The sequence below is a fragment of the Herpailurus yagouaroundi genome, unplaced genomic scaffold (assembly GCF_014898765.1).
Source record: "Herpailurus yagouaroundi ecotype Mexico unplaced genomic scaffold, PumYag 77, whole genome shotgun sequence".
Lineage (NCBI taxonomy): Eukaryota > Metazoa > Chordata > Mammalia > Carnivora > Felidae > Herpailurus > Herpailurus yagouaroundi.
The window spans coordinates 64,844,239-64,861,421 of record NW_024412388.1 but is presented as its reverse complement, the minus strand read 5'-3'; the positions used below and the strand labels follow the sequence as shown (position 1 = coordinate 64,861,421).

General features: G+C 38.4%; 1 protein-coding gene and 1 non-coding gene across 3 annotated transcripts in view; both read right to left on the bottom strand.

The window, feature by feature from the left end:
* Nucleotides 1–17,183, bottom strand: part of ST6GALNAC5 (ST6 N-acetylgalactosaminide alpha-2,6-sialyltransferase 5) — a 177,696-nt gene that overhangs the window by 126,933 nt on the left and 33,580 nt on the right. The window lies entirely within an intron of this gene.
* On the bottom strand, nucleotides 1,311–1,417 carry LOC121027964 (U6 spliceosomal RNA). Its single transcript, XR_005789024.1, has one exon. It is a non-coding gene; the product is annotated as a U6 spliceosomal RNA (small nuclear RNA).

Here is a 17,183-nt window from a genome sequence, read left to right as displayed (position 1 = left end):
CCACTTTCCTCATGTATTACTAGAGAGAACATTAAGTGCTTAATCTTTCTTTTGACAGTCTTGAAATAGATATCAAAATTCACCTAGTAATTTTTCTAGAAATTTATCTCAAGCTCTTAAGTATAGGATAAATGTACAAAGAGCTTCAGTGAAGCATTATTTCAGCAAACAGAAAACTAGAAACAACCTACCTACTTGTAAATAAGGGACTGGCTGCACAATTTCTAAAACATCCCTCCATCCATTTAAAAGAATTATCTGCATTAAAAGGAATTTTTTTTTCATATTTCCCGATACAGGAAGATCTCCCAGAAGTTCAACGGAGTAAAGAAAAATCTAGATGAAGGGTATATGATACAGAGAATGACCCTTATATAAATTACATGGATAATTGTGTGTAGGTATGAATAAAGACTGGGTGATAGATTTGGATTTGCTTTCTGTACTGCTTGAATTTTCTAAATAAGCATGCTGCTTTAATTTTAGAGAAAAAATTTATATGCAGAGACAAAAATGATTATCACTTGATAGCAGGATTACATGATTGTTTTCTCTTTTAGAGCTTGTGATTTTTTTCTGAGTTTTTATTATTACTTTGCTTTGAAATTCTTTAACAGGAAAAAAGTAAAATTAAGTAACAAGAAGAAGACAGTCATGGAATTGCTGGTGCACATTACCCCTGATCCTACCAGGTAGACCTATTTCCTCAGTTTTCCCACAAATGTTTTAGGGGCATGGGAGGTGTGGAGGTATCTGTTTCTCTGACCCACCAGGTTTCAGTAACCAGGGAGCCCGTGAAAGCTGCCCATGGGTTGAAAGTCCTGGTTTCAGTATTGCTGGGCTTATGGATTCAAATGTGTCAGGCTAGGTCCCAGCCATCTCTTCTAGACAGTTTTGGCACTAGTTATCTTTTAAATTTTTCTGTCTCTAAAGTTGACAAAAGTGAAACACGCCAAGTTTTTGAAGTGACAATTTGCATCTCCCGCAGGTCTAAGGTATGGAAGAATTGTTTACATTTCTTTTTTTTTTTTTCAACGTTTATTTATTTTTGGGACAGAGAGAGACAGAGCATGAACGGGGGAGGGGCAGAGAGAGAGGAAGACACAGAATCGGAAACAGGCTCCAGGCTCTGAGCCATCAGCCCAGAGCCCGACGCGGGGCTCGAACTCACGGACCGCGAGATCGTGACCTGGCTGAAGTCGGACGCTTAACCGACTGCGCCACCCAGGCGCCCCAGAATTGTTTACATTTCTTAATGGAACTCTTGGAAAAAATTAGAATCTAGGTTTTATTTATAGATTTGTTTTCTTTAAAATATGGAACGCTTCACGAATTTGCGTGTCATCCTTGCGCAGGGGCCATGCTAATCTTCTCTGTATCGTTCCAATTTTAGTATATGTGCTGCCGAAGCGAGCACTATAGATTTGTTTTCAAAACACCTAAATAATGATGAAACATATCGGGCAGGACACACAGACCTCTTTATTGTTTTTCCTTTTTAGGTGTCAAATATTTGGGTCCGGTGACTTCCCATAACAATAGGGGCTTTATAGCTCCTGAATGCATTTCCATGAGACACTGTCATTGAAATCTTAAAGCAAAGGACAGACTGCTTTTATTCTGAATTAATTTAAGTACAGTATTGACTGAAGGCAGAAAAATGGACTCTGCTATGGTCTGTTCACCCCATGATCTTCTAGTAGAAGTTACTCTGATGGCAAAGATAAATATGTCTCCGGCCTTGAATTGGCAAATTCAAATAGATTGCTGGAATCTTTACGGAAAGCAGCCCAGCTATAATTACTTACTCTTTTTAGTGTCAAAAAAGAAAAAGAATCTAATTATTGTTCATGGACCTGTACTGGTCAGGAATGTTTGGACCCAAAAGACTATTTCTTAACCCTTCAAGGTCTCTTGGAACCTCTTGGTTCCAGTAGTTGAAATTGTCCTTGGTCTGAAACCCTGGATGTTTAAGCTAATAGAACTGCTGGTGATCCAGACCAGGGGTAGGGTGGAGAGGAACTTTGTATGTATGTGACAGTATGTGTATGTATGAGTTTCTCACTAAAGAAACAGGATTGAACTAGTCCATCAGCAAAGGTGACATTGTGGATAAAAGGAGACATGTAAAAATTCTGGTTGCAAATATTTTAGGGAAAGGACAGTGTATTAAATATTTGGTATCCTCCATAAACTCCAATAAACTGGTAGAAATAAAGTTTGATTTCAATAATATGTGTGGGTCCATCCAACCGTTCAACAAATATTTGTGTCCCTACATACAAGCAACTGGTTTGGATATTAAGATGCATGAGATGCACCTGCCATCAAGAAATGTGATTCCAGTGTGGCTTCCCAAATAGAAATATTGTCTCTAGATACTAAGGTAGTGGAGCACCTCTTCGATGTCTGCATCTCATTCATCACAGCTGGAACTGGAATGGAAGGGCTTACTGGAACGCAAAAGCAATGTCACTGAACAGACCCTGGTTTGTGGGCTTTGAAGATATAAATAGTATTTCTTTTATCTGGGGGAAAAAGTCTTTAAACAACTCACCCACACTTACACACTTGCACACACACACACATGCACAAAATTTAAGACAACCCAGCGGAAATTTGTCTCTCCCACTCTTTGGTAACACAGCAGTGGCTGATTTCCCCTACCTGGCTCTAATGCTCATTTTAGTACCACCATGCTGTGTTTATTTGACCATGTTTTCACCAGGACGTTCATTTGATGCATTTTCAAAAGCCCAGGAGTACAGCATGCAGTACCTTTATATGGAATGGAACATTAATATGTGAAGCGCTGAACCGATCTGTATAGTATGTATTGACTGTGATATGGGCTGGTTGGGCTCAAGCTTTTACAAATACACTTCATCATGTCAATTGTTCTGTAAATCTATGAAATCTAACCTCAGCAGGGCTGGTGATGGAAGTGGGTAATCCTTTTGTTGACAAACAAGTATCCTTTATATCCAAATTGGCCACCTTTCCCTTCCTCCCTAATTTCCTGGAAGACACTAATCTGTTCTCTCTTCAATTTTGTCACTTCAAAAATATTATATAAATGAAACTAACCAGTCGGCTACCTTTTAAGACTGACGTTTCTTCACTCAGTGTAATTCTCTGTGGATTCATACAAGTTGTTGTGTCAACAATTTGTTCCCTTTATTGCTGAATAGAATCTCATGACATGGGTATAACAGTTTAACAATTTGCTCTTTGAAGGACATCTGGTTTGTTTCCATACTTGGCTATTCTGAATAAAGCTGATATGAACATTTCTGTACAGGTTTCTGTGTGAATGTAAGTTTTCATTTCTCTAGGATAAACTACCGAGCGCGTTACTGATGGAATCGCCAGTTTTATGAGCAACAGCTAAACTGTTTGCTGTGGCAAACATAGCAAAATGATTGTATCATTTTATATCCCCACCAGCAATGTATGAGTGAGTGTTTCTCTGCATCCTTGACAGCATTTGGTTCTGCCACTAATTTCACACCATTCCAATAGGTGTGCAGTGGTATCTCACTGTGGTTTTAATTTGCATTTAGCTAATGACTGATAATATGTTAAACATCTTTTCGTATGTTTATTTGCCATATGCATGTCTCCTTCAGTGAAATGTCTGTTCATATCTTTGCCCATTTCCTAAGTGAACAGTTTTTTGTGTCTTTACTATTGAGTTTTGAGAGTTCTTTGCATATTCAGACACTAAACCTTTGCTGGAAATGTGGTTTGCAAATATTTTCTCCCAAACTGTATCTTATTTGTTCTTGCTTTTAACATGGTCTTTGTTGTGCAAAACTTTTAAATTTTGATGAGATACAATTCATTAATTCTTCCTTTTATGGACTGTGCTTTCGGTGTCAAGTCTAAGAACTCTGCTCAGCCTTAGATCCCGAAGATTTTCTCCTAATGTCTTTTCTAAAAGTTATATACTTTTTACATTTTCCTTTAAGTCCACGATGCATTTTGAGTTTCTGATTTATAAGGTGTGAAGCTGAAGTCAAGGTTCCCTTCTTTTGCCTGTGGATGTCCAATTGCTCCAGCACTATTTCTTCAAAATGCTATCCTTCCTCCATTAAATAGTTTCTGTGCCTTTGTTGAAAAGCATATTCGTGTGGTCTACTTCTGGGTTCTCTATTCCATTCCAATGATCGATGTGCCTACTCCTCTAGCAATACCACACTCTCTTGATTACCAACTACCTAGTTGGCTGCAGTATCAGGTAGAGTGATTACTCTCATTTTATTCTTCTTTTTCAAGATCATTTCAGCTGCTTTAGGGCCTGTGCCTTTCCATACAAATTTTAGAATAAGCTTGTCTAGGGGCACCTGGGTGGCTCAGTCACTTAAGTGGTGGACTTCAGTTCAGGTCATGAACTCGCGGTTTGGGAGTTCGAGCCCCACATCAGGTTCCGTGTTGACAGCTCAGAGTTTGGAGCCTGCTTTGGTTTCTGTGTCTCTGTCTCTGCCTGTTCCTACCCGCTTGTCCTCTGTCTTTCTCTGCCTCTCAAAAATAAATTAAAAATGTTAAAAAATAAAAAAGAATAAGCTTGTCTTGGTTACAAACAAAACTTTGCTTGGATTTGGCAGGAACTACATTAACTCTACAGACCAGTTTGGGGAAAACCAACATCTTCACTATGTTGAGTCTTCCAATCCATGAATACAGTATGTATCTTCATTTATTTAGGTCTTCTTTGATTTTTTTTTTTTTTTTGGCCAATAGTTTCTGGTTTTCAACATACAGATTCTGTACATGTTTTTGTTAAGTCTATATAAAGTATTTCATTAATTTTGGAGTGACTGTAAATGGCTTTGAGTTTAAAATTTTTATTTCCACATGTTCATTGTGAGTGTACAGAAATGCAATTCATTTATGCATGTTGATCTTTTTATCCTGTGACCATACTGAAATCATTTATTAGTTCTAGGAGTTCTGCACCCCCCCCCCCCCCGGTAGATTCTTTGAAATTTCCTAGGCAGATAATCATGTCATTTGCAAACAGACATAGTTTTAAAACTATATTCTTCCTTTTCAATACTTATGCTTTTAAGGTTTCTTTTTCTTTCCTTATTTCAGTGGCTGGAACTTCCAATACTATGGTTAAGAAGAGTGGTGGCAAACATCCTTTCCTTGGTCCCCATCTTAGAGGGAGAGCATGCAGTGTCTCACTGTTACATAAGATATTAGCTGTAGTTTTATTGTATCTTTATCAACTTGAATAAGTTCCCCTCTGTTCTTAGTTTTGCTGAGAGTTTTCATTGTGAATAGGTGTAGGATTTTGTCTAATGCTTTTCTGTGTCAATTGATATGATCACATACTTTTCTCCTTTAGCCTACTGATACAGCAGATTACACTGATTTTCAAATGGTGAATTCATTTTTAACATCTCCAGTTTCCTTTTCTGGCACTTACAAATGACAAATTCAATCTCATTAATGGTTATGGACTACTCAGGTTGAGACTTGGTAGTTTGTGGTTTTCAAAGGATTGCTCTATTTCTTGTAAGTTGTCAAATTTGTAAGTGTAAAGTTGCTCATAGTATTCCATTGTTATCACTCTAACAGATGCAGAATTTGTAGTGATATCCCTGCTTTACCCTCATATTGGTGATTTGTGTCTTCTCTCTTTGTCAGTCTAGATAGAGGTTTATCAATTTTATTGATTTTTTTTTTTTAAGAATCAGCTTTTCGTTTCACTGATTTTCTGTTTTCTTGTTTTCAATTTCTCCCGCTTTTTTATACTGAAAATTAACAAGGCAGGAAAAGAAGAGCCCTTTTTCTTTTTCATTTTCTTTCAAGATCTTGGTATCTTCCTCTATCTTTTCTTCATTCTTTCTGTGTCTGAGAAAGGCTCCTTCTTCCTTCTTTCAAAAGCTGAGCACTTTCTCCTGAGCTTTGTTTCCGTTTTCTCCTCTGGCGTCATGCCTAATTTGGTAACTTTGGTTTTTCATAGACAAGCTAATCCTGAGCCCAGAAGTTTGTTCCCACCTCCATTCCATTCTAAATAAAGTCCCTCAGGCATAATTGCTACTAAATGATTGCTTCCCTTCCCCACCAAACTTCTCAAGTAGGTAGCTAAATTCTCTGCCATGAGCACTTTATATTCTGTTCATTCTTGCTGTTCCCTATTCTTGTAACTTCACCTTAACCATGTCCCAGTTTATTTCTGATTCTGCTTGTTGGCTCGTACTTCTCCTGACACTAACCTCTCACTAAATGATGCTTTGCCCTGCTCTGCCCAACTCTTGTCTCTCCTTTTCTCTGTCTTATGTCTTCTGTTTTCTTGTGGCCTATGCCTGCTGTTTGCTTGTTACCTGTGTGTCTGTGGGCTTTAGTGTCACTCTATTATTTGTGTTTCTGCATTCAAACTCTTCAAAAGAGTATCTGATTAGTTGGCCAGTTACTCTCTAGTACAAATTGCTGGATTAGCCACATGCGTTTTGTAAGATAAGCCCATAGGTTGACTTTGGTCTGGCCACTGTTTTCTGACCCAATTAGCTGTGGCCAACACAGCAGGGTAGTGTGAGTATAAAGCATGGTAACTATGCATAAAAAACTTGCCAGGAATCTGGGGGCAAGGTCTATGAAGCACTCAGAATAAACTATAATTTAAAATTCCATATTAAGTATACTCATGGGGTTAGTTTGTAGTGTTGGCCATTTTTAGTAAAGGAGCTCAGTATACTATTCAATAACAGACATTATATCCCAACTGGCAGGTTTTTATATATTAAAAAAAAAACCTAAATAGCAGTACTTTTAGTTTAAATTTCTTTATAGTTTCTACAGCACATGATTTTGAAGCTCATCAAAGGTTATCAATCATATGGTCGTTTTCCTTTAAGATGTGTGGAAAGAAGAATCCTCATTAAAAAATGGAGCTGGGGAGCAACTGGGTGGCTCATTTGCTAAAGTGTTCAACTCTTGGTTTTGGCTCAGGAGTTCAAGCCCTGCATCGGGCTCTGCATTGACACTGCAGGGACTGCTTGGGATTCTCTCTCTCCCTCTCTCTCTCTGCCCCTCTCCTGCTCTTTTGCTCTCTGTCTCTCTCTCTCTCTCTCTCAAAAATAAATAAATAAAATTATTAAAAAATTTAAATTTTGGGGATGCCTGGACGGCTCAGTCAGTTAAGCATCCCACTTCAGCTCAGGTCATGATCTCCCGGTCTGTGAGTTCAAGCCATGGGTCAGGCTCTGTTTTGACAGCTCAGAGCCTGGAGCCTGCTTCAGATTCTATGTCTCCCTCTCTCTGCCCCTCCTCCACTCACTCTTTGTCTATCTCTGAAAAATGAATAAATCTTAAAAATTTTTTTCAAAAATTTCAATTTTTTTAAATGTTTATTTATTTTTGAGAGCGAAAGAGACACAGCGCAAGCAGGGGAGGGAGAGAAAGAGACAGAGACACAGAATTCAAAGCAGGCTCCAGTCTCTGAGCTGCCAGCACAGAACCCAAGGCAGGGCTCAAACTCATGAACTGTGATATCGTGACATGAGCCCAAGTCAGAAACTTGACTGAGCCACTCAAGTGCCCAAACTTATAAAATATAAAAAAAAAAAAAAAAAAAAAAAAAAGAGTTGGAAAGCCCTGAAGAGGGAACTCTCATGCACTATTCAGATCCCAAACAAGAAGATTACTTCGGGGCGCCTGGGTGGCGCAGTCGGTTAAGCGTCCGACTTCAGCCAGGTCACGATCTCGCGGTCCGTGAGTTCGAGCCCCGCGTCAGGCTCTGGGCTGATGGCTCAGAGCCTGGAGCCTGTTTCCGATTCTGTGTCTCCCTCTCTCTCTACCCCTCCCCCGTTCATGCTCTGTCTCTCTCTGTCCCAAAAATAAATAAACGTTGAAAAAAAAAAAAAAAAGAAGATTACTTCACATACACCAGTAGGAGGAAGGAAGAATTTCTCCTTGCCTAGCAACAGTTCTGTCAATGAGAAACTGCCACACTCATCCAACGAGAAGCCATCACTGTCCAGAACGCTTCAAAATAGCTCCTCCCAATTTCTTTCCTCCATAAAAACAAGATCCTCCTTTCTGTTCTCCAGACCTGCCTATGGTTTGCCATAGTTTGATTGTCCCAAATTTTCTGCCATTTTTGAATAAACTCATTTTGCTAGTAAAATAGCTGGATTTTGTGGGTGTGGCTTTTTTTTTTTTAAGGTCAATAATGTTAAAAAATGAGATTGAATCATGAAAAGTCACTGGATTTACAGTAGTTGAGATTTTTAAATTTCTAAGTTTTGTTATTTCTTTGTAGAAGGCAAGATTTAAGAAGACACCAGTACTTCAAAGGGCCAGATATACAGAGCTGACTAGAGAAGCTATTGTAAGACACTTGACTCTCTTTTCCTAGACATGACACATATACACTTTCCTTTCCCTTTTTTTTCTAATTTACATGTGAAATATAGTCGTCACTAGAAAGATGAATGCAGCATGTCAAAATATGATGCAGGACATTATTTCTCACCGTCTTATTTTTCCACAAATATTTCCAGCTTCAAGCTTCAGCACAGCTTTCCACCTTATTTAACGCCATACTTATGGTGTTTTCTCTGATTTTTATTAGCAGTCTTCAGTGAAACTGGTCATGGCTCTCTTCTATTATTTCTTGCACCCTGCTAAAAAATTCATTCTTTAATACAACAGCTCTTATTCTCACTAGAGCTTCAACTCCCTGATTACAAAGTTATTTTAGGGTAAAGGTATTCTGAATTTGCTAAGACTATAAAGAAAAAAAGGTCAGAAGTTTATTTTTTTTTAAAGAAACTAAGAACTCTTGACTTTATCTTTGGGAATTAAGCTTTGTTCAGTCCACATTTACTCAGCACTTACAGTGTTAGACACCGGGGATGTTAAAATGAATTAATACAAGTTCTAAAATCAAAGACCTTACAGCCTAGCAGAGGAGACAATTGGATATAAGGTTCATGTACACCCGGTGCGACTCCTGGTAAATTTCCTGTGGACAACAAGGGAAAGGCACCTTGTCTTTTTGAGAGACAGAGAGAGAGAGAGAGGGTGCTAAAGATAACTTTTCCATTAAAAAGATGGCAGACCCATACCTTACAAAATGAATAGAAACTCTTTAAAGGAAGAAGGCAGGAAATTGTGAGGTGTGGGGGCAATCTAGAGGTGGGAACAGTATGAACACCTGGTGCATGTGAAGCACTCCACGCTGATGGGTACCAGAGAATAACCTGGCTGCCTGGAGGAGAGGAGCCGAGAGGCAAGCAGGGTAGATGGGATGGACCCTCCAAGACATGCTTGGAAGCTTTCGCTCAATCCACAGGGCACCGAGGAAGCTCAGAAGCCATTTATGTTGGGAGTGTTGAGGTCACATTTGTTCTTTAGAAGGATCACTCATTTGCATGGAAGATGAATTTGAAGGGGTAAAAACAGAGGCAAGCAGACCGGTTCAGAAAGTTCTGTATTCATGATTAAAGAGAAAGATAATGAAGGTCTGAGAACCAAGGCATTAGTAAAAGGAGCAGAGACGTGCTTACGTAAGTCAGTTAAAAGGAAGCATTTTAATGCTATTTTCAATATCTTAAGTGACACTCTAGTAAACCTAACGTATAAATACAAAGAAATGAAAAAGAAAACAAGAAGTGAGCAGAATGGAATCCTTAGGATTCTTTCGTTACAGAGTGAGGCCACTTTACATCTCAGTAATACATCAGGAATAAGTACAGGACATTTTGACCTTGCTGTCAATACTTAGCCTAATTTTTCCTCACCTGATTTTTAGCAATGTTCAATGTTAGGAACAAGTCAGTTTTTGTCTATCACAAATTGTACTCTTACAGTTTTTTAGCTTTATTTTGTGCTGGCTATTTTTACCAGAAACGTTCATTGTAAATTGAAGGAAAAAAAGCCCTCTTTGCTTTCATGTACATGCAAAGAGAAAGAGTAAAGCACACACATAAGATCTTGGTTCTAGGCAGGGTCAAATAATGAAGACAAAATTTCCTCTTCCAAATCAAAACTTGTATGGTTGAATAAAGGAAGGCTTAGATCCTTGCCCAGCTGACTACCTACTCACCTGGAAGGGATTCCTGGGAAGACTCCACAATTAATCTAGGAGAAATTAATTATGAAGAAATATAGAGATTCTACTCAGGATGTGTATATTTTTTGTAGTTTGTTCATTATAATTATTTATCAGCATACTTTGTTAATTTCCATACTACATTTTTAGTGGCATTTAACACAATAAAGCTTAATTTACAGGGAAACCATGCTAACATTTTCATTTAACCAAACATAAGGGAAAAACTTATTTGGATCATAAAGCTGCAGCCAAGGTAACATTAAGGTATATCTTAACTGCAATAAGAATAGCTAGAAGGAAAGAAAAAGCCTCAAATTTTGCACTGAAAAACACAATCCTACTTTTTCCAAAGCCAATGACACATGTGCTACATTTTAACTGGTGCATTAAAAAAGAAATATGGACAAATTTATTCAAGCTTTGTGGTTTCTCCTTACTGAACACTGAAGATTGCTTCAAAATCCTATCCTTTGATAACTTCATTTACTTTCCAATGGATACCAAAATCTTGATGTTTAAAGAAACTTTACTTTTTCCATTCAGTGAAAAATAAAATTTATTTTTTTATATTAAATATAATTTATTGTCAAATTGGTTTCCATACAACACTCAGTGCTCATCCCAACAGGTGCCCTCTAAAATTTAGACCAAGATCATAAGGGGAGGAGAACATTTCTGGATCATGAGATTTATTTTTTTTAATAAATTATGTTTTTAGTCTATTTTTTTGTGAGAAAGAGAGAGAGAGAGAGAGAGAGAGTGAGCAGAGGAGGGGCAGAGAGAGAGAGGGAGAAAGAGAATCCCAAGCAGGCTCTGCACCATCAGCACAGAGCCCGATATGGGGCTCAAACTCACAAACCGTGAGTTCATGACCTGAGCCAAAATCAAGAGTCAGACACTCAACCGACTGAGTCATCCAGGTACCCCTGGAGCATGAAGTTTCTAGTTTCAGACCCTAAGACCAATGTAATATCTGACTAGGGCATAAAGAAGTTTTATTTCTTTTGAAAGGAACTAAAGAGAAAACAAGAAGATTGAGAGTCTCTCTGGCAACACACAACTATTCTTAAGATGCTGAACACAGAGTGGGTTGCTAGAGATAGTGCGAAGCAAGCATGCAAGGTGGCTGAATCACTTCTCTCCTTGACACGTTATCTGTACCAGCCTCCCACCTGCAACTTCTACGTCTCAGAAATGCTTATGCAGAGCACAGGTATAGGAAATTTTGTTTTCAGTCAAAATCTGGATTCTCTTCTTGGTTCAAAGGCAAAAGATACTTTCCTTCTAAAAGCAATGAATGCAGTAATTCAATGGGAGATATATTCTACATGAATGCTTCAGAGCATTTTTTTTAGTGCAGGTAACTAGAGCAATCTTGTCTTTAGTTTGGTAGAAAACATGTTTTCTCTTCACCTTCCAAATTCTCAAATACACAAAGTGATTATTATTACCACCAAGGTATTTTTATAAACATGTTAAAATCTTAACAAAGATCTATACCAGTCTCAAGCCTTCCCTGAGTGAGCATATGTGCTTCCTTGCTTCTCTCTCATCTTCTAAAAGCAAGTGCAGTTATTTAATTAAAGATGAATGTAGCTCAGTAGATGTTCTCCTGGTGCAAAGGGAATCCTAGAGCTAATGGGGTTAGCTTTATTAAAGCCTGGTTTTAATCATGTAGGATTCCAGCAGGTGCTGAATTTGAATTATGCTATTTTTTTGGGCCTTGACTACTTTTTAAATATACTGTTTACCTAATGATAATCAGAGAAACAAATTTCATAGTCATAGGGATTCTGAAAGGCATACAAATCACTATCTGCATCTTTATGTACATCAACATAAACATCTTTATTATTACAGATAGAGATGTCAATATTGATAATAAAACGTCCAGTTCAAAGAATTAATAAATGTGTCTTCAAACTCACATTGATAACAATCTATAGGAGAGGTGTCTTTTTTTTTTTTTAACGGTTATTTATTTTTGAGACAGAGAGACCGAGCATGAACGGGGGAGGGGCAGAGAGAGAGGGAGACACAGAACTGGAAGCAGGCTCCAGGCTCTGAGCCATCAGCCCAGAGCCGACGCGGGGTTCGAACTCACGGACCGTGAGATCGTGACCTGAGCTGAAGTCAGACACTTAACCGACTGAGCCACCCAGGCGCCCCTAGGAGAGGTGTCTTTAGAAGCATATAATCCTCAGTGTTTTGTTTTAAAGTTAATATTGAAATCTTCTTTAAAGTGTTTCACCAGTGATCGAACTGGTTACTGAAAACTAAGATGTCCAAATTTCTTAGTTGTTAGTACAGGCAAAAACCAAGCCTATTATCTACATCTAAATTAAAATGTTTGGCTAATTTCTTTGGGCAATCAATTTAAACAGCTAAAATACTCTCCCTGAAATTACTGTATTTACTTATCTTCCCCCCCCAAAGATTAAAAAAATTATACATCTTTAACCACTGCAATTGTGACATTGCATATCACCACCCACATATTCTAATTCCATGATTGCATGTATTTACACAAATTATATAATAAGATGCAATTACAATGATTACGGAGAAATAGGCAACAATTGAAAAAATTACAAATTCCCATTAAAATAACGCTACATGATATGAAAATCATCAGACAAACCAATACAAGGAAAGGAACAGTTCTAAGATGAATAAAACAATACAACACCAAATAATCCAGCAAAACGCCTCGGTTTTGGCAAATGGAAGCATGTTATACTAGGAAATTGGAGGCTTTTGGTTTAAGAGTAAAGCTCTTTTTCCTTTATATTTGTTTCTCAGTTGTAGAATGTGAATGTTTAACATTTTGACTTTCCTAAACACATTATGACCAGGGAACCTTTTTTTCTCAGTGATTTCTTAGTATTTCAAAGAAAAGAGGAAGAGTCGTTACTGCAATAATAAAACATGAGCACACCATAGACATATCTGTGGAATTTTAGTTAGGAGAGAGCAAGTCCTGCTACAACGTTCTTGTCCTTTTTTCTATAAACTGTCTCCAAGTGTGCATTTCCTTTTCAAGGGATTTACAGTCTGAGAATATTGTTTGTCCAATTTCACTTTCCGTTTTGAAAAGAATATTCATAAGACAAATAATACAATTGATACATTTGAGCTCTCCATACATTGTCCTATAGCGTATTTTCTTTGCATACCAACATCTCATTTTGTTCTCTATTTCAGACAAATATCTTTAATATAAAAATTAGGAAGTTTGCCTCTTTGGTTTCTTTTGCAAAGATTTTAGTAGACCGGAGACTATGTCTCGCCAGCCTAGGACAAAGAAAAATCCATATTCTGACATACCAGAATTATTTTCTTTTTAAATCTATATATTTATTTTCAGAGAGAGAGAGAAAGAAAGGGAGCACACAGCAGGGGAGGGGCAGAGAGAGGAGAGACAGAATCCCAAGGAGGCTCCACACCAACAGTGCAGACTCCGATGTGGGGCTCAAACGCACGAACTGTGAGATCATGGCCTGAGCCAAGATCACGAGTCAGATGCTTAACCGACTGTGCCACCCAGGCACCCCCAGAATTCTTAACAGAGGAGATTAGATTAATCCTTCAATCTAACTTACTCATAATTTCTATATGTTCCACACAGTCACATTATATTTTATGTAGTATTTTATATGAACCCCACAAGATGATCTTTTATACCAGTCAAACCCTCATTTTACAGATGAAGAAACTGAGGCTTTGGAGAGCTTGAGTACAGAGATAGGTGTCAGAGATAGAAAACAGTTACACCAAGATTTGAATTCTGGGCTCATCTTCAGCATTTATAGAAACACTTGCTGACTGTGGACAGTGCAGTAGATACGAAGCTGTGAGATGAATACGACACGGTCACTGCCCTTGAGGCACGTAATGTCTTACAGCTTAGAGACACAAACACAAGCAATTTCAATATAAAATGGAAAGTGCAGAGAGAATGGCCTGAAGAATTTTTACCATGAAACAGGTTTCTTAAGGCAATATTAGATGCCTCTTGTATTTTACCATATAGCAGCATGGCTTTAATAAACATGGCAGTATGATTTAAAGTAGAGATAAATCAGATTCTTTACAAAATGAAACTAAAATAATTTCAGAAAATAAAATTTCAATTTCTGAGAACCTCAGAGACTTGCATAAAATTGTAAATGCATTGATTTACTGATTAAATGATTAATGGAATGACCTATTTATTCATTCATTAAGATACGATCATTAAGTGCTTGCTCTGGGCCAAGTACTGTAACAGGCTTTGAGGATGCAAGGAAAACAAGACAAGAATCTGGCTGTTACGAAGCTTACAGATATTCAAAGCAACCCAACAGAGTGTGTTCGGTGCCACAGGAAGGGAAGGGGAAGGTGATATGGAAGTACACAGGAAGAGTTCTTTTTTTTTTAAATTTTTTTTTTACATTTTATTTATTTTTGATAGACAGAGAGACAGAGCACAGGTGGGGGAGGGGCAGAGAGAGAGGGAGACACAGAATCGGAAGCAGACTGCAGGCTCCAGGCTCCGAGCTATCAGCACAGAGCCTGATGTGAGGCTCGAACTCACAAACAGCGAGATCGTGACCTGAGCTGAAGTCGGACGCCCAACTGACTAAGCCACCAGGTGCCCCACACAAGAAGAGCTCTTAACCAGATATTCTGGAGGAAGTGAAGTCTAAATTGAGATTATAGAGTAGACAGGCAAAGAGAAGGGTTAAGATCTCAGTGGCCTGGAGGCAATCCGGTCTAGTAGTATAAAAGCCCTGAGAAGAAACATCACGGCAAAAATAGAACCAGAGAGATACTTAGTCTGCTTGGAGCCATGGGTTGGAAGGGAAAATGATGAGAAGTAATAGGTGGTATCATCAGAAAGTAAATCTACTGCATTAAAATTGGGTTTTAGGCTAATGGTGCATATGGGAAATGAACCCTTCCATTGGCTCTGCAGGTGGTCCTGCATGCTGAAAATATCTCATGTTACCTTAATAGAAATATTAATGCATGAAATCAATGTTTTTAATGTTAACGAGAGAAGTGAAAATAATGACAATATATAAAGGAAGGAAATCAGGACCATTTTGGGATTAAAACTAAAGTGAGCCAAGGGGGTGCCTGGGTAGTTTAGTCGGTTGAGGGTCTGACTTCACCTCAGGTCATAATTTCATGGTTTATGGGTTTAAGCCCCGCGTCAGGCTCTGTGGGGACAGCTCAGTGTCTGGAGCCTCCTTTGGATTCTGTGTCTCCCTCTCTCTGGCCCTCCCTCACTCACACTCTGCCTCTCTCAAAAATAAATAAACATGAAGACAAACAAAACAAAACAACTAAAGTGAGCTAAGGATATTTAGCTAGAATCCAATAAGTGAAGCAGAGTCAAAGGCTAAGTTCAAACATCTGTTCTGATGGTCCCAATTATGAGCTCTCTCTTCCCCATGCTTAATAATGAGCAAAACCTCATGTAAATGAAACATGTAGTAACCAAGAATAGGGTAATATGGGGTATACCATTGTGGGGGAGTTGGCAGACTTTGAGTTCAGGACAAAGAGTGAGATAATGTCGGGAAGCACTTAGATGCTAAATGGAAGGGGCTGCCCAGAGCTTGGGCAATGTAAGAAATTTGTGTAGAAGGACTTTCTCTTGCCAGTGTATTTGCAGCTAGCGAAAACCAACTAAACATCGTTACCATCGCTCCATGGAAAGGACCCTCGTCTTAGACTTGGCAACTTTTGTGGGTTTGTTTGAGCTACTAAGAAATCTGACAGACGCTGCCTCAATTGTCTCTTTTGCTGCCACCAAAGATAGTGGGCGTCTTCAGGGACAGTAGGAATAGGGGGATCTATGAGACTAGAGTAGTAAGCTCATAGATCATAATTGAATCTAAGCCACGCTAAGGGTTTTATCTTAAGAACAAGAGAAACCCAAAGAATATGTAGATAAATGACATGAGAGTTGAGCTTTAGGAAGATCCCTGTGGTGGTAATGGATGAAAGAGGGCAAAAGAACAGATGGCCACAGGAAGACCAGTTAGGAAAATGCTGAAGGAGTGGGTGGAGGAATGATGGTGGCCTCTAAATGGGCAAGAGTGGGGATGTACAAAGTGGGTGGCTTCAGGAGGTATATGGGAGGTGACTGATTGGTGTGTGTGGCATGGGAAGTGACAGAATACAAGTATGATACCTAGACACGTGATTTTGGAAACTGGTTTAACAATGATTAATACAGAGTAGAAATAGGAAACACTAGTAAATGCTCAGTTACGGGGGGCAGAAGGCTGAGATGATGAATTTTATTTTGAACATGTTGAATTAGGGTACCTGTGGGGAAACAAGGGGATGTGTCTGGTAAATAATTGGATATGCAGATCTACAGCTTAGGAGAGAGACCCGCAGTGAAGACACCAGTTTTGTGCATTAATCATGCACATTGCTAAGCAAAAAGAGACAAGTTCAAGTTCCATACAGACACACCTTACTACTTAAGAGCACTTTCTGTTTATATTCCATCTGATCAATCAGAAGTGTCTTCAGAAAAATCTTGTCATGCCTGTACTCCACAATCAAAAACTTATGGGAGAAATACTATATTTAATGATAGTATTCGTCTAAAATTCAACACTTTAAGTGGCATTAATTTTCTTTTCCCATCTCGTAAAGACTTTCAAGAATAATTATCTGAGGAGGAAGTTCAAAAGTTCAGATATTATTTTAACTGCCTTTCTCAATTTAAATTCGTATTTCACCTTTTGCAACTGTCACGAACGACTCTGTTACTTTATTTTCCTCATAGAGGAAATGATTCTTGAAAAGTGCTGCCAACAAAAACCAGTGTGAGAAGCCTTAATGAGAGTGGCTTTATTCTCGAAGCTCTTGGAAAGCCCTCTTTTGTTGGGGGGGTGTGTCACTTTTTTGTCATATTCTCCATCTCAAAAGGGCTTTTAACTCAGCTATATTACTGTACCATAGAAAAGAATTTTGGCAGGCATTTTTTTTCACATTAGCTTGGGATTTTTTTTTTGTTGCTAGATAATAGTTTAAATATCATTTGCTGCTCTTCGGTTAAGAACAAGAGAAAGAAAAGACTCATTGTGGCCTTTCCTCTCCCAAAATG